The 18,451-nt window shown below is 38.0% G+C and overlaps 1 protein-coding gene across 10 annotated transcripts in view; it reads right to left on the bottom strand.

Annotated features, from left to right (window-relative positions):
- The window catches only part of GULP1 (GULP PTB domain containing engulfment adaptor 1), a 301,980-nt gene that overhangs the window by 120,762 nt on the left and 162,767 nt on the right, over positions 1–18,451 (bottom strand). Inside the window, exon 1 of one of the 10 annotated variants that reach the window (XM_073019867.1) lies at positions 16,249–16,306. The exons of the other annotated variants lie outside the window; for them this stretch is intronic. The gene's annotated coding sequence lies outside the window, so the exon portion shown is untranslated. Of the gene's footprint in view, positions 1–16,248; positions 16,307–18,451 lie in introns of those variants that run through there. 10 annotated transcript variants of the gene reach the window in all.

Genomic DNA, 18,451 nt, shown 5'->3' with positions numbered 1-18,451 from the left:
GACAGTACGTTGGCATTCAATATACTATTTATTTTACGTATTAATAATGCATATTTTAATGTACTTTTATAATTGAAATAAAATACATAGTTAAAATTTTAATGTTAGTAAGTTAAGAAATACAATTCTATGTAAGTTGACTTTATCTCAATTTATGGTGTAACATAAATCCTTCTTTTTAGAGAAACTTTTCACAAATATTGTTTTAGTGACTACAAATACATGTATGAATCATTTCCCTAGTAAAACGTTACTTTGGGGAGGCAGAACAAGATGGCAGAAGAGAAGGTTCCACTAATTGTCTCCCCAACAAAGACATCAATTTAACAACTATCCAAACAAACAAACAAACAAACAAATGCACCTTCACAAGAATCAAACATCAGATGAGCACTCACAGTGCCTGGTTTTAACTTTGTATCACTGAAAGAAGCACTGAAAAGGTAGAAGGAACAGTTTTGAATCACCAGCATCACTCCTCCCCTACCCTCCAGCAGGAGCATTTCTGAGTGCTGGGGAAGGGAGACCACAGCAATTGTAAGGCATTCAACTCAGTGTTACCCTGTTATAGCAGAAAGCAAAACCACACCAAACTCAGTTGACCCTCGGCCATGGAGGGAGCCTTTAAAACTGTCTTAGCCAGAGGGATATGTCTGATCCCAGCTGTCGAAACTTTAGTTACCACAAGCCTCGCCACTGTGGGCTAAAGTGTTCTGGGACTCCAAATAAACTGGAAAGGCAATCTAGGTCACAAGCAATGCAAGCTTTAGTTAAGTCCAAGTGATGAACTGGACCCAGAGCCAGTAGACTGCTGGGGCACATGACCTACTGAGACACAAGCTGAGACAATTAAGCTCCAAAACAGACCCCTTCTTTCCACTCAAGGAGAGAAGAGGGAAGAGTGGAAAGGACTCTCTCTATCTTGCATCTTGGATAGCAGTTCAGTCCCAGCAGGGCAGGACGTCTGTCAGAGTTATCAGGTACCTGTTCCAGGCTCTAGCTCCAATACAACATTTCTAGACACCTTGCACCAGAAGATAATCCTTTGCCTTTAAACGAAAAACTCAGTACTAGTAGCCTTCATTACCTACTAACTGAAGAGCCCGTGGGCATTGAATAAGTGGCAGTAATACTCAGGTGGTACATTGAGAAACTTGGGTGAGACTCTGAGGCTTGCTGGCTTCAAATGAGACTTGGCACATTCCCAACTGTGGTGGCTATGGGGCAAGATTCCTTCAGCTTGAGAAAAGTGGAGGGAAAAGGAAAGGAGACTTTGTCTTGCACCTAGATACCAGCTCAGCCACAGTGGGGCAGAGAACCAACTGGTCTCTTGGGGTTGCTGATTCCAAAACTGGGCTCTTGCACAACATTTTTGGACCTGTCCTTGGCCACAGGAGAGTCCACTGCCCCGAAGGGTGAGTCTCAGGACTGGCAAGATTCACCACAAGCTGACTAAAGAGCCCATGGACCTTAGGGTAACATCAGCAGTAGTCTGGCAGTACTCACCATGGGCCTGTAGTGACAGTTGCCATGGGGTGAGGCATACCTTCCTTCGGAAAGGGGTTGAAAGAATGAGAAGGACTGTGTCTTGTAGTTTCAGTTCAGCCACAGTACAACAGAACACCAGAAAGACTTCTATAGTTTTTGACTCTAGTTCATGGCTTCCAATAGGCAACTCTGGACCTGCCTGGGGCCTGGGATAACACAGTGCCCTGAATGGAAGGACAGAGGCCTAGCTGGCTTTGCCACCTGCTGATTGTAAAGCCCCAGGGTCTCGGAAGAAAACAGGCAATAGTCAGGGGTTACAGCAGGTCTTGGGCAAGAACCAGTGCTGTTCTGGCTTCAGGTCTCACCCAACACAGTCCAGGGGGTGGGCTGAGGGGTGCTTGTGTCACTCCACTCCACTTCAGGTGGTTCAGAACAGAGAGAGAGAGAGAGAGACCCCATTTGTTTGAAAGAAAAAGAAGAGAAGAAGGGAAGAGGCCAAGTCTCTGCATGGTGATCTGGAGAATTCTTTCAGATCTTGTCCAAGACCATCAAGGCAGTATCTCTATGAGTCTCTAAGAACCACAGCATTACTGGGCTTGGGGTCCCCCCTAAAGCAGATACAGCTTAGATCACAACATCCAAGTCTTTTTGAAAATCTGAAAAGCTTTTTCAAGGACAGTTACAAACAAGTGCATACCGCAAAGACTACAATAAATACCTAACTCTTCAATGCCCAGACACAGAGGATCATCTACAAGTATTACGACAATCCAAGTAAGCATGACCTCACCAAATAAACTAAATCAGGCACGAGAAAACAATCCTGGAAAAAACAGGGATGTGTCACCTTTCAGACAGGGAATTCAAAATAGCTTTGTTGAAGAAACTCAAATAAATTCAAGATACCACAGAGAAGGCATTCAGAATTCTATTAGATAAATTTAAGAAAGAAATTGCAATAATTAAAAGAATCAAGCAGAAATTCTGGACCTGAAAAATGCAATGGGCATAGTAAAGAACACATTAGAGTCTTTTAATAGCAAATTTGACCAAATAGAAGAAAGAATTAATGAGCTTGAAACCAAGCTATTGAAAAATACATGGTCAGAGGAGACGAAAGAATAAAAGAAGTAAAAAGAATGAAGCATGCCTGCAGAATCTAGAAAATAGCCTCAAAAGGGCAAATCTAAGTGTTACTTGGCCTTAAAGAAGAAATAGAGAGATAGGAGTGTAAAGTTCATTCAAAAGGGTAATATCAGAAAACTTCACAAACCTAGAGAAAGACAGCAATATCCAAGTACAAGAAGGTTATACAACACCAAGCAGATTTAACACAAAGAAGACTATCTCAAGGTCATTAATAATCAAACTCCCAAAGATCAAGGATAGAGACAAGATGTTAAAATCAACAAGAGAAAGGAAACAAATAACATACACTGGAGTTCCAATACATCTGGCAGCAGATTTTTCAGTGGAAACCTTATAGACCAAGAGAGAATGTCATGACATATTTAAACTGCTAAAGGAAAAAAATTCTTTTATCCTAGAATAGTTTATACAGTGAAAATATCCTTTAAACATAAAGGAGACATAAAGATTTTCCCAAATAATAGCTGAGTTATTTCATCAACACCTGTCCTAGAATAGATGCTAAAGCAAGTCCTAGAATAGATGCTAAAGTCCTAGAATAGATGCTAAAGCAAGTACTTTAGTTGGAAAGAACAGAATGTTAATGAGCAATAAATAATCACCAAAGATACAAAACTCACTGGTAATAGTAAGAACACAGAAAAACAGAATATTGTGGCACTGTAACTGGGGTATGTAAACTACTCTTAAGTAGAAAGACTAAACCATGAAACAATCAAAAATAATAACTACAACAACTTTTCCAGACATAGTACAATAAGACATAAATGGAAATTTAAGAAGTTTGAAAAGCAGGGACATAGTTAAGATGTAGAGTTTTTATTTCATTTCTTTTTACTTGTTAGTTGGTTTATGTAAACAGTCTTAAGTTGTTATCAGATTAAGATAATTTGTTATAAAGTAGTACTTGCAAGTCTCGTGGTAACCTCAAACCAAAAAACATACAAGAGATACACAAAAAATGAAAAGCAAAAAACTAAATCATATCACCAGACAAAAACTCCTTCAATAAAAGGAAGACAGGAAGGAAAGAAAAAAGGAAGAGAAGATCACAAAACAACCAGATAACAAATAATAAAATGGCAGGAGTAAGTTCTTAGTTATCAATAATACCATTGAATCTAAATGGACTAAACTCTCCAATCAAAAGACATAGAGTGGCTAAACGGGGGGGGGGGGGGGGGGGCAGTGGGGGGACGAGTCATTGATCTATTGCCTACAAGAAACACACTTCACCTATAAAGGCACTCATAGACTGAAAATAAAGGTATAAAGCTATTCCATGCCAATAGAAGCCAAAAAAGAGTAGGAGTAGCTATATTTATTTCAGATAAAATAGATTTCAAGGCAAAAACTACAAAAGGAGAAAAAGAAGGTCACTATATAATAATGAAGGGTCAATTCAGCAAGAGGATATAACAATTTTAAAAATACAGAGTTAGACTCCAATATAATAATAGCTGGAGATTTCAACATTCCACTTTTAGCACTAAACAGATGTTCCAGACAGAAAATTAACAAAGAAACTTTAAACTTAATCTACACTTTAGACAAAATGGAAGTAACAGATATTTACAGAACATTTAAGTGGTTGCAGAACACACATTATTTTCCTCAGACCATGGATCATTCTCAAGGGCAGACCATATGTTAGGTCAAAAAACAGTTTAAAACATTCAAAAAACTGAAATAATATCTAGCATCTTCTCTGACCAAAACTGAATAAAACTAGAAATCAATAACAAGAAGAATTCTGAAAACTATACAAATATATGAAAATTAAACAACATGCTCCAGAATGATGAGTGGGTTGTGAAGAAGTTGAGAAGGAAATTGGAAATTTTCCTGAAACAAATGACAGTGGAAACACAGTATACGAAAACCTATGGAATACAGCCAAAGCAGTACTAAGAGGGAAGTTTATAACTATAAGTGACTCCATCAAAAAGGAAGAAAAGCTTCAAATAAACAAACAAACGATACATCTTAAAAATTAGGAAAACAAGAGCAACCCAAACTCAAAATTAGTAAAGAGAAAATATCCAAATAAATCAAATCTGACACAAAAGGAGATTGTACAACAGACATTCAGCAGACATTCAAAGGATCATTCATGGCGACTATGAGCAACTGCATGCCAATAAAATGGAAAAATCTAGAATAAATGGACAAATTCCTAGAAACATAAAGTGTATCAAGATTGAACCAGGAAGATATTCAAAACATAAACAAATCAAAAACAAGTGACAAGATCAAAGCTGTAATAAAGTTTCACAGTAAAGAAAACCCTGGGACCTGATGACTTCACGAGTCAATTCTACCAAACATTTAAAGAACTAATACCAATACTAACCAAAGTATTCCAAAAAATAGAGGAGAGAATACTTCCAAACTCATTCTACGAGACCAGTACTACCGTGACTCTAAAACCAGACAAAGGCACATCTGAGAAAAAGAAAACTATAAGCCAATATCACTAATGAATACTGATGTAAAAATCCTCAACAAAGTACTAGCTAACTGAATTCAACAATACATTAAAAATATCATTCATCACGAATCCCAAGTGGGATTCCATCTCTGGGATGAAAGAATGGTTCAACATAGGCAAATCAATCAGTGTGCTATATCATACAAACAGATCAAAGGATTAAAAACCATATGATCATCTCAATAGATGCTAAAAAAGCATTTGATAAAATTCAACATCTTTCATGATAAAAACCATAAAAAATGAGTATACAAGAAACATACGTCAACATAATAAAAACCATATATGACGGACCCACAACTACTATCATACTAAATGAAGAAAAACTGAAAGCCTTTCCTTTGAAATCTGGAACACAACAAGGATGCACACTTTCACTACTGTTATTCACTCTCTCTTGCTCCTGCTCACACCATGTGAGATACCTTACTCCCCCTCCCCCTTTGCCTACCACGATGACTGGAAGTTCCTGAAGCCTCCCCAGAAACAGAAACCACTATGCCTCCTGTACAGCCTGCAGAACTGTGAGACAGTTAAATCTCATTTCTTTATAAATTACCCAGTTTCAGGTATCTTTATATAGCAATGTGAGAATGGACTAATGCACTTGTGATCCCGGAAAAAAAGCAAAAAAGAAATTATCCCACACCTTTGTGTTCCAGAAACAGCTTATTGCAAGGAACTCTTCCCCATATGACTTAGATGAGATGTAGGATACTTCCCTTGTGTACTTATCATCTGTGATAGAGTCTTCATTTGATTGACTTACTTATTTATCATATCTCTTAAAATGTTTATTTAGTACCTCATACATCATTATGCCTAAAAACAAAGGGAACGATATTTGTAAATGAGAAAAAAAATAAGTTATCACTAAGTGAACCACGTGGAAAATATTAGTAGGAAATACAATAGCTGAGATTTTTTAAAGCAATGATAAATGGCCTAAATTGGAGAACTGTGTGTAAAGCTTACAGATATATTACTGAGTTCAAAGATAAAGTGGAGAAATTCTCCTAGGTGACTACAAAAAAGTAAAGAAATATACCAAATAAATACTGAGATATATGAAATAAAACTGCCAAAATCTTGATACTGAGATTACCATAGAGAAAAATATAAACAAAGAGGAGGGTATAACTGAAAAAATTATGAAGAGATATTTCAGAGAATTAAAAAGATTATGAAAAATCTCAAACTGTAAGTTTTCAGCATGTTATCATAAAATTAAGAATATTACAGGCAGAAAGAAAATATGCAACACTTCCAGGCAGAAAGAGAAGGTTGCCTCAATAGCAACAAGAACTCTCTACTCTTTGTTCCAGTTTAATTCCAGATCTTTCCAACCTCTGAGATTTAGCATTATTATGAAGGATGCCTCAATAGCAACAAGAACTCTCTACTCTTTGTTCCACTTTAATTTCAGATCTTTCCAACCCCTGAGATTTAGAATTATTATCCTCCTAACTCCAACTCTTGAAAATAATGAGAGACTTCTCTTTTAACTTTTGCCACAAACTTTTGTTTTTTTCAACTGTGTCATGTCCTCAGACCCTTGGCAGTCTTGCTTGATTTATATTTCTAAGGGAAACCTGACCAGTCTAATTGATAGATGAATATTGAAGGTAACAAAAAGAAAGTCAAGGACAGCTGCTACTTTTTTTTCCCTTCTTAAATGAGTGAATCATAGTGCCATATATTAAGAAAGAGACACTTGGGAAAAGCAAAGTTTGAAAGGCAGAATTTAAGACTTCTGTTTTGAAGCCTTTCCTTATTAGTATAGTGGTGAGTTTTCCTACCTGTCAAAACTTCTGTTTTGGATATGTTAGTTCTGAGATACCTACCAGACATCGAAGATGAGATGCTGAGTTAGTAGTTGGATATATGAGTCATGGTCTGGTAGGTAGGATAGGAATAGAGATACAAAGTAACCAGCTTGTACATGATGAGATTAGTTAAGAAGTATATGTAAATAGATAAACAATAATTGAGCCTAAAAGCATGCCAAATTTATGAACGAGGCAGAATAAGAAGAGCAAGCTAGAGATAGACAAAAAATAGTCATCGCCTGTAATCTCACTTTGGGAGGCTGAAGCAGGAGGATCATGAGGTTAGGAGATAGAGACCATCCTGGCTAACATGGTGAAACCCCGTCTCTACTAAAAATACAAAAAAAAAAAAAAAAAAAAAAAAAATTAGCTGAACATGGTGGTGGGTGCCTGTAGTCCCAGCTACTCAGGAGGCTGAGGCAGGAGAGTGGTGTGAACCCAGGAGGCAGACCTTGCAGTGAGACGAGATCACACCACTGCACTCCAGCCTGGGCAACAGAGCGAGACTCTGGGGAAAAAAAAAAAAAAAAAAAAGCAGCCACTGAGGTCAAATAAAAACCAGCAAAGTGTGCTTTCTGGCATCCAAATGAAGTATGTTTTTATTAGGAGAAAAAAAAATGATTTAATGGTATTGAGAGCTCTACAAAGAGAAAGCCTGAAAAATGACCATTAGTTTCAGAACATGGAGATAATCGGTGACCTTTGCATCGCACTTTCTGAAGACAGGGACTAAAATAGCCTGACTGGGGAGAGGGGTAGATCAAAATGGCAAAATAGAAGGCTCTCCCAATTGTCCCCCCAGTGAGGACACCAAATTAACAACTATCTACACATACATATACACACACACACCCCTTCATATGAACCAAAACTAAGGTGAGCACTCACACTACCTGGTTTTACCTTCATACCGCTGAAAGAGGCACTGGAAAAACAGTCTTGAATCTCAGACCCCTTCCCTCCTCCATCCCTCAGTAGAGGCAACCCTGCTCAGAGAGGCAGCCTGGTGTTTCTGAGAGCATTGTTGTGCCCTGGGGAGAGGAAGAACTAGCAATTCTGAGACATTGAACTCAGTGCTGCCCTTGTTAATAGCAGAAAGCAAAACCAGACCGAATTCAGGTAAAGCTAGCCTAAGGAGAGAGAATTTAAATAAGCCCCATAAAAAGGGGAATTGCCAATCCCAGTGTTTGGAACTTCAGCTCCCCCAAGCCTTGCCATCATGAGCTAAAGGGCTCTGAACCCAGTCAGTGGACTGAGGGAAAGAGGAGGTCATGACCTACTGAGACACCAGTCAGAACTGGTAAGGGACTGCTGGCATCACCCTTCCACTAACCTGAGGCTGCATAGCTTGTGGATCCAAAAGAGACCCCTTCCTTCTGCTTGAGGATCAGAGAGGGAAGAGTGGGGAGGACTCTATCTTACCTCTTGGATACCAGCTCAGGCACAGCAGGATAGGGCACCAGTCAGTCTTACAGCCCCTGTTCAGGCCTTAGCTCCCTGATGACATTTCTAGAAACACCATGTACCAGAAGGAAACCTATTGCCTTGAAGGGAAGAACTCAGTCATGGCAAGATTTGTAACGTGCCAACAAAAGAATAACCAGAATAATAACCAGAAGCAATACCTAGGTACTACATCAAAAACATTGGGTGAGACTCTGAGACTTACTGGCTTCAGGTGAGACTCTGTATATTCCCAGCCGTGGTGGTTACAGGGTGAGACTCCTTCTGCTTGAGAAGTGGAGGAAAAAGTAAAGGGGACATTGTCATGCATCTTAGGTACCAGCTCAGCCACAGAGTGGTAGAGCATGAAGTGGGATCTGAGGTCCCTGACTCTAGGACTTAACTCTTGGATGGCATTTCTGGATCTGCTCTGGGGAAGAGAGGAAGCCTACTGCCATGAAGGTTGAGTCTCAGGCTTGACAGAATTCACTAGAAGCTGATTAAATAGCCCTTAGGCCTTAGGGAACATTGGCGGTAGTCTGGCAGTATTCCCCATAGGCCTGAGGTGGCAGAGGCCACATGGTGAGGCTCTTCTGCCTTTGGAAAGGGGAGGCAAAAATGGAAGGACTGCATCTCATGATTTGAGTTGCCAGCTCAACCACAGTATAATAGAACAACAAATGGACTTGTAAGGTTTTTGACTCTAGCCTCTGGCTCCCAGGTGGCACCTCTGAACCCATCTAGGTCCTGGGGCAGCTCACCACCCTAAAGGAAAGAATACAGGCCTGGCTGGTATTGCCACTTGCTGATTGTAGAGCCCCAGAGCTTTGAGCAAAAATAGGCAGTAGCCAGGGAGTGATTACAGCAGTCCTTAGGTGAGAACCAGTGCTATGCTGGCTTCAGGTCTGACCCAGTGCAGGCTATGGGTGGTGCCTACGGGGTGATGTGTCACTCTACCCTCTGCTCCAGGTGGCTCAGAATACAGAGAGGGACTTTGTTTGGGAGAAAGTAAGGGAAGAGAACAAGAGTCTCTGCCTGGTAATCCAGAGAATTCTTTGGGATCTTGACCTAGACCATCAATACAGTACCTCTATGAGTCTATAAGAACCACAGCATTAGAGAACTTGAGGTCCCCCATAAAGAAGATACAGCTTAAATCACAACACCTAAGTCATTTTGAATATATGGAAAGCCTGCCCAAGAAGGATGCATACAAACAAGCTCAGATTGTGGAGACTACAATAAATACCTAATTCATCAATGGCCAGACACATGAACATCTACAAGTATCAAGATGATCCAGGAAAAGATGACCTCATCAAATGAACTAAATAAGGCATCAAGGAATAATCCTGGAGAAACAGAGATAAGTGACCTTTGAATTCAGACAGAGAATTCGCAATATCTGAATGAAGAAAACTTAAGGACAGTCAAGATAACACAGAGAAGGAATTCAAAATTTGATCAGATAAATTCAACAAAGACATTGAAATAATTAAAAAGAATCAAGCAGAAATTCTGGAGCTGAAAAATGCAAATGTCATATCAAAGAATGCATCAGAGTCTTTTAACAGAAGAATTGATAAAGCAGAGGAAAGAATTAGTGGGCTTGAAGACAGCCTATTTGGAAGTACATAGTCAGAGGAGAAAAAAGAAAAAAACAACAACAATGAAGCACATGGACAGCATCTAGAAAGGTGCAACAGGGCAAATCTAAGAGTTATTAGCTTTAAAGAGGAGGTAGAGAAAAAGATAAAACTAGAAAGGGACAATAACAGAGAACTTCCTAAACCTTGAGAAATATATCAATATCCAAGTAAAAGAAGATTATAGAACACCAAGGAGATCTAATCCAAAGAAGACTGCCTTAAGGCATTTAATCAAACTCCCAAAGGTCAAGGATAAAGAAAGGATGCTAAAAGCAGCAAGAGAAAAGAAACAAATAACAGAAAATTGAGTTCCAACACATCTGACAGCAGACTTTTCAGTGGAAACTTTACAGACCAGGATAGCATGGCATGACACAATTAAAGTGCTGAAAGAAAAAATATTTTTTCCTAGAATATATCTGGCAAAAATACCTTTCAAACTTGAAGGAGAAATAAACACTTTACCAGACAAACAAAAACTGAGGGATTTCATCAACACCAGACCTTTCCCACAAGAAATGCTGAAGGGAATACTTAAATCAGAAAGAAAAGTATGTTAATGAGCAATAAGAAATCACTTATTATTTCAATTTTTTGAATGTTTTAAGAGTTGTTTTGTGACCTAACATACGGTCTATCCTTGAGAATGTTTCATGTGCTGCAGAACAGAATGTGTATTCTGCAGCAATTTGATGAAATGTTCTGTACATACCTGTTAGCTCCATTTGGCCTAGAGTACAAAACTTGCTGGGAATAGTAAGAACACAGAAAAACAGAGACTATTATAACACTGTAATCAGTTTATGAACTACTCTAAAGTGCAAAAACTAAACAATGATCCAATCAAAAATAATAACTACAACAACTTTTCAAGAAAAATGGAACAATAAGATGTAAGTAGTAACAAAATATTAAAAGAAAACAGGGGTATGAAGTTATGGCATCAAGTCTTCATAAATTTTCTTTCCTTGTTTGTTTATGAAAATGATGTTAAGTTGTTATAAGCTTAAAATAATGGGTTATAAGATGGTATTTGCAAGCTTCATGGTAACCTCAAAGCAAAAAAATATATAATGAATATACAAAAATAAAAAAACAAGAAACTAAATCGTATCACCAGACAAAATCATCTTCAATAAAAGGAAACCAGGAAGAAACTGTAAGAAAAGATAAAGAAGTTCACTATATAATAATGAAGGTGTCAATTCAGCAAAAGGATATAACAATTTTAAACATATATGCACTCAACACTGGAGCACCCAGATATATGAAGCAAATATTATTAGAGCTAAAGAGACAGACTCCAATCCAAGAATAGCTGGAGACTTCAACACACCACTGTAAGCGTTGGAAATATCTTCCAGACAGAAAATAAACAAAGAAAATTCAAACTTAATCTGCAGTCTAGGCCAAATGGAGCTAACAGGTATTTACAGAACATTTCATCAAATTGCTGCAGAATACACATTCTGTTCTGCAGCACACGAAACATTCTCAAGGATAGACCATATGTTAGGTCACAAAACAAGTCTTAAAACATTCAAAAAAATTGAAATAATATCAAGCATCTCTTCAGACTACACTGGAATAAAAGTAGAAATAAATAAGAGAAAATTTGGAAACTATATAAAGACATAAAAATTACACAATATGCTCCTGAATGATCAATGTGTAAATGAGGAAACTAAGCAGAAAGTTGAAAAATTTATTGAAACAAATGATAATGAAAATACAACAAACTCAAGCACACAGGATACAGCAAAAGCAGTACTAAGAGGCAAGTTTATAGCTGTGACTCCAACAAAAAAGAAAAACTTCAAATGAATAATGTAATCATGCATCTTAAAGAACTAGAAAAACAAGAACAAACCAAACCCCAAACCAATAGAGAAGAAATGATAAAGATCAAACAGAAATAAATAAAATTAAAATGAAGAAAACAATATAAAAAATCAATGAAAGAAAAGGTTATTTTTTTAAAGTTAAATAAAATTGACAAACCTTCACCCAGACTAAGAAAAAATAGACAATGCAAATAAAAGCAGAGATGATAAAGAAAATTTTACAACTGCTACCCCAGAAATTCAAAGAATCATTAGTGGCTACTATGAGCTACTATGTCTAGAAGAAATTGACAAATTTCTAGACACATACAACCTACCAAGATTGAACCAGGAAGAAATTCAAAACCTGAATAGAGTGATAACAAGTAATAAGATTAAAGCTGTAATTAAAAGGTTCCCAGGGACAGGCACGGTAGCTCAGACTATAATCCCAGCACTTGGGGAGGCTGAGGTGGGTGGATCACCTGAAGTCAGGAGTTTGAGTCCAGCCTGACCAACATGGAGAAACCCCATCTCTACAAAAAATACAAAATTAGCTGGGAGTGGTGGCGCATGCCCGTAATCTCAGTTACTCGGGAGGCTAGGCAGGAGAATTGCTTGAGTTCATGAGGCGGAGGTTGCAGTGAGCCAAGATCATGCCATTGCACTCCAGCCTGGGCAACAAGAGCAAAACTCTGTCTCAAAAAAAAAAAAAAAAAAAAGACAAACAAACAAACAAACAAAAAAAACAAGTTACCAGTAAAATGAAGCCCAGGACCCAATGGCTTCACTGCTGAATTCTACCAAACATTTAAAGAAGAGCTAATACCAATCCTACTCAAACTATTTAAACTATTCGAAAAACAAGTGGAGGGAATACTTCCAAATTCATTCTATGAGGTCAGGATTATCCTGATAACAAAACCAGACAAAACTTATCATAAATAAATGAACAAATAAATAAATAGATAAATAGAAAATAAAACTATAGGTCAATATCACTGATGAATATTGATGCAAAAATCCTCTACAAAGTGGTAGCAAACCAAATTCAACAATACATTTAAAAGATTATTCATCATGACCAAGTGGGATTTACCCTTAGGATGCAATAATGGTTTAACATATGCAAATAAATCAATGTGCTACACATCATACAAACAGACAGAAGGATAAAAACCATATGATCATTGCAATTGATGCTGAAAATTCGACATCCCTTCATGATAAAAATCCTCAAAAACTGGGCATAGAAAGAACATACCTCAATGTAATTAAAACCATATATGACAGACCCACAGCTAGTGTCATACTGAATGGAGAAAAACTGAAAGCCTTACCCCTGAAATCTGAACATAACAAGGATGCACACTTTCACCACTGTTATTCTACACAGTACTGGAAGTCCTAGCTGGAGAAATCAGACAAGAGAGAGAAAGAAAGGGCATCCAAATTGGAAAGGAAGAAGTGAAACTATCTTTGTTTGCAGATGAAAGGATCTTATATTTGGAAAAACCTAAACACTCCACCAAAAAACAAACAAAAAAAACTATTAGAACTCATAAACAAATTCACTAAAATTGTACAACACAAAAATCAACATACAAAAGTCAACAGGATTTTTATATGCCAACAGTAAACAATCTGAAAAAGAAAATCAAAAAAGAATTCCCATTTACAATAGCCACAAATAAAATTAAATACCTAGGAATTAACTTAACCAAAGAAGTGAAAGATACCTATAATGAAAACTATAAAATACCAATGAGAAAAGCTAAAGAGAAGACCAGAAAATGCAAAGATATTCCATATTTGTGGGTTGGAAGAATCAATATTGTTAAAATGTACATACTACCTTAAAGCAATCTACAGATTCAATGCAATCCCTATCAAAATACCAATGACATTCTTCAAATAAATAGAATACAACTACCCTAAAATTTATATGAAACCAAAAAAGACCCACAGTAGCCAAAGCTATCCTAAGCAAAAAGAACAAAAATGGAGGAATCATATTACCTGACTTCAAATTGTACTACAAAACAGCATAGTACTGTCATAAAAACAGACACATAGACCAATGAAACACAATAGAGACTTCAGAAATAAATCTACATACCTACAGTAAACACATTTGCTACAAAGGTGCCAAGAACATACACTGGGAAAAAGACAGTTTCTTCAATAAATGATGCTGGGAAAACTGAATATCTATATGCAGAAGAATGAAACTAGACCCCATCTCTTGCCACATACAAACATCAAATCAATATAGGCTAAGACTTCAAATTATGAAACTACTAGAAGAATACATTAGGGAAAACATCCAGGACATTGATCTGGGCAAAAATTTCTTTAGTAATAACCCACAAGCACAGGCAACCCAAGCAAAATGGACAAATGGTATCTCATTAAGTTGAAAAGCATTTACAAAGCAAAGGAAACAATCAATGGGATAAAATATTTGCAAACTACCCACTTGACAAGGGATCAATAACCAGAATATGTAAGGAGCTCAAACAATGCTGTAGGAAAAAATCTAATAATCCGATTAAAATATGGGTAAAAATTTGATTAGCTATTTCTCAAAATGAGACACAAAATAATAAATAGGCATATGAAAAGGATGTGTTTTCTGTAGCCTCAGAAAGTACATTCTTTTCCTTCCATTAAAATGGCTTATATCCAAAAGTCAGGCAATAAAAATTGCTGGTGAGAATGTAGAGAAAAGGAAACCCTCATATGCTGTTGGTGGATATGTAAATTAATACAACCACTGTGGAGAACAGTTTGGAAGTTCCTCAAAATACTAAAAATAGAGCTACCATATGTTCCAGTAATCCCACTGCTATGTATGTACTGAAAAGAAAGGAAATCAGTATGTCAAAGTGATAACTGCACTTCCATGTTTGTTGCAGCTCTGTTCACAATAGGCAAGAATTGGAAGCAATCTAAGTGTATCAACAGGTGAATGGATAAAAAGAAATGTGGCAGTTACACACAATGGAGTACTATTCAGCTGTAAAAAGAATTAGATACAGTCATTTGCAACAAATGGACGAAAATGGAAGTCATTATGTTCAGTGATATAGGCCAGGCACAGAAAGACAAACATCCCATGATCTTATTTGTGAGATCTAAAAATCAAAACAATTTAACCTATGGAGGTAGAGAGTAGAATCATAGGTATCAGATATGGGAAGCAGAGTGTAGGGATGGGGGTGGAGTGCTGTGAGGGAGGTGGAGAGAGTTAAGGGGTACAAAAAAAATTAGAATGAAAGAATAAGACCTACCATTTGATAGCACAAAAAGATGTCTATAGTCAGTAGTAATTTAAGTTTATTTTGTTAAATAGCTAAGAGTATAATTAGATTGTTTGTAACACTAAGGATAAATGCTGGAGACAATGGATAGCCCGTTTTCCATGATGTAATTATTATGCATTGCATGCCTGTATTAAAACACTTCATGTGCCCCATAAATATATACACATACTATGTACCCACAAAAATTAAAAATAAAAATAAAATATGCTGACTGGTGTGGGTAGATTTTTGCATTGTATTTTCAGAGGATAGTAGGCTAGAATAGCCTGACTGGTTGAAATAAATGAAGAAAGGAAGTAGAGAAACTCAAGGAATTTTGCTTTAAATGGAAACAGAAATAAGGTAAGAAATGCAGGGTGACACAGACTCAAGACTAGACATTTTTGGGGGAGCTACTGGATATATATTTATGCTGATGGGAAAATTATGTTAACAGGAGAAAACTGATGATACAGAAAAGAGAGCATAAATGCAAGAATAAATTCTTTGAGAAAGTATGAGGGAATATGGTCAAAGAGAAGGCCCTGTCCTTAAATGAACAGAAGCAATTCATACAGCATAAGAGAAGGGAAGGCTGACTCATGGAAACATATTAAAATACTTAATAGTTTGGTAGATTTGATGATGGGAAAATGTAGAATTTCCCTTCTAATTGCATGTATTTTCTCAGTTGAATAAGGAGTAGGTACTAGCTCTGAGTATGATGATGGGGGTATAAGGATTCAAGAACAGAAAAATAGGGTTGTTCAGGCAGAAAATAGTCATCTCAAATAGAAGAGTGAATGAAAGATGTAAGGAGGCTAAATTTCTGTATAATTATAATGACCTTATGATGACTGTAATCCAAATGTAAGATAACTAATAAACATGGTTATATGAGTTTGTGGGAATGCATGTGGCAGGGATTTGTTCCAGCCATGTTGTTTGCTTAAGTAGAAGAGTGCATAGAAGAGTGTGTTCCAGGGGTTGGAATTTTTCTACACAGGTAAGAAAGAAAAAAGGGCAAAGATGTCTTGATAAATTATATCCATATACTGAAACAAAATTTACCTTTGAAACTGATCCAGCCTTAGAAACTACATCAGTTATGTTCCTCTTCTTATCATATCCCTTTATTGTACTGTAGTAGTCCACTTCATGTTGCTTATAAAGAAATACCCAAGACTGGGTAATTTACAAGAGAAAGAGATTTAATTGGATTCACAGTTCCATGTGGTTGGGGAGGCCTCACAATCATGGCAACAGGAGGAGCAAGTCACATCCTGTGTGGATGGCAACAGGAAAAGAGAACTCGTTCAGGAAAGCTACCATTTTTAAAACCATCAGATCTTGTGAGACTCATTCACTATCATGAAACAGCACAGGAAAGACCCAGCCCCATAATTCAATCACCTCCCAACAGGTTCCTCCCACAACGTGTAGGAATTGTGGGAGTTACAATTCAAGATGAGATTTGGGTGGGGAAACAGCCAAACCATATCACTCGGCACCTGGCCACTCCCAAATTTCATGTCCTCACATTTCATAACCAATCATGCCTTATTAACAGTCCCCCAAAGTCTTAACTAATTTCAGCATTAACTCAAAAGCTCACAGTCCAAAGTCTCATCTGAGGTAAGGCAAGTCCCTTCTGCCTATAAGTCTGTAAAACATAAGCAAGCTAGTTACTTCCCAGATACAATGGAGGTACAGGTATTGGGTACATGTAACCATTCCTAACAGGAGAAACTAACCAAAACCAAGGGGCTACAGGCCGCATGCCAGTCTGAAATCCAGTGGGGTAGTCAAATCTTAAACCTCCAAATGATCTGTTTTGACTCCATGTCTCACATCCAGGTCACGCTGCTCCAACAAACGGGTTCCCATAGTCTTGGGCAGCTCCATCTCTGTACCCTGTGGCTTTGCAGGGTACAGCCTCCCTCCCATCTGCTTTCATGAGTTGGCACTGAGTGTCTGTGGCTTTTCCAGGTGCATGGTACAAGCTCTCAGTGGATATATCATTCTGGGGTCTGGAGGACAGTGACACTCTTCTCACAGCTCCACTAGGTGGTGCCCCAGTAGGGACTCTGTGTGGGAACTCCCACCCCACATTTCCCTTCCTCACTGTCCTAGCAAAAGTTCTCCATGATGACCCCACCCCTGCAGCAAACTTTTGCCTGGGCATCCAGGCATTTCCATACATCTTCTAAAATCTAGGCAGAGAGTCCCAAACCTGAATTCTTGATTTCTGTGCACTCGCAGACTCAACACCATGTGGAAGCTGTCAAGGCCTGAAGCTTGCACCCTCTGAAGCCACAGCCCAAGCTCTATATTAGTCCCTTTCAGCAATGGCAGAGCAGCTGGGATGCAGGACACCAAGTCCCTAGGCTGCACACAGCACGGGGACCTCAGGACCAGCCCACAAAACGAATTTTTCCTTCTAAGTCTTCCGGCATGTGATGGGAGAGGCTGTCTCAAAGGTCTCTGAGATGCCCTGGAGACATTTTCCCCATTGTCTTGGTGATTAACATTCAGCTCCTTGTTAGTTATGCAAATTACTGCAGCTAGCTTGAATTTCTCCTCAGAAAATGGGATTTTCTTTTCTACTACCTTGTCAGGCTGCAAATTTTCCAAACATTTAAGCTCTATTTTCCATTTGAAACTGAATGCCTTTAACAGCACTCAAGTTATCTCTTGAATGCTTTGTTGTTTAGAAATTTATTCCGCCAGACAACCTAAATCATCACTCTCAAGTTCAAAGTTCCACAAATTTCTAGAGCAGGAGCAAAATGCCACCAGTCTGTTTGATAAAACATAACAAGAGTCACTTTTGCTCCAGTTCCTAACAAGTTCCTCATCTTCACCTGAGACCAACTCAGCCTAGACTTTATTGTCCATATGGCTTATCAGCATTTTGGTCAAAGCCATTCAACAAGTGTCTAGGAAGTTCCAAACTTTCCCACATTTTCCTGTCTTCTTCTGAGCCCTCCAAACTGTTCCAACCTCTGCCTGTTACCCAGTTCCAAAGTTGCTTCCACATTTTCAGTTATCTTTTCAGCAGTGCCGTACTCTACTGGTACCAATTTACTGTATTAGTCCTTTTTCTCAATGCTGATAAACACATACCCGAAATTGGGCAATTTACAAAAGAAAGAGATTTAACTGGACTCAGAGTTCCACATGGCTGGGGAGGCCTCAAAATCATGGCAGAAGTCAAGGAGGAACAAGTAACATCCTGTGTGGATGGTAGCAGGCAAAGAGAGCTTGTTCAGGG

Source organism: Chlorocebus sabaeus, chromosome 10 (genome assembly GCF_047675955.1).
Source record: "Chlorocebus sabaeus isolate Y175 chromosome 10, mChlSab1.0.hap1, whole genome shotgun sequence".
In the NCBI taxonomy this organism is placed as follows: domain Eukaryota; kingdom Metazoa; phylum Chordata; class Mammalia; order Primates; family Cercopithecidae; genus Chlorocebus; species Chlorocebus sabaeus.
The sequence above is the reverse complement of the archived record's forward strand: the minus strand, read 5'-3'. Positions and strand labels throughout refer to the sequence as shown.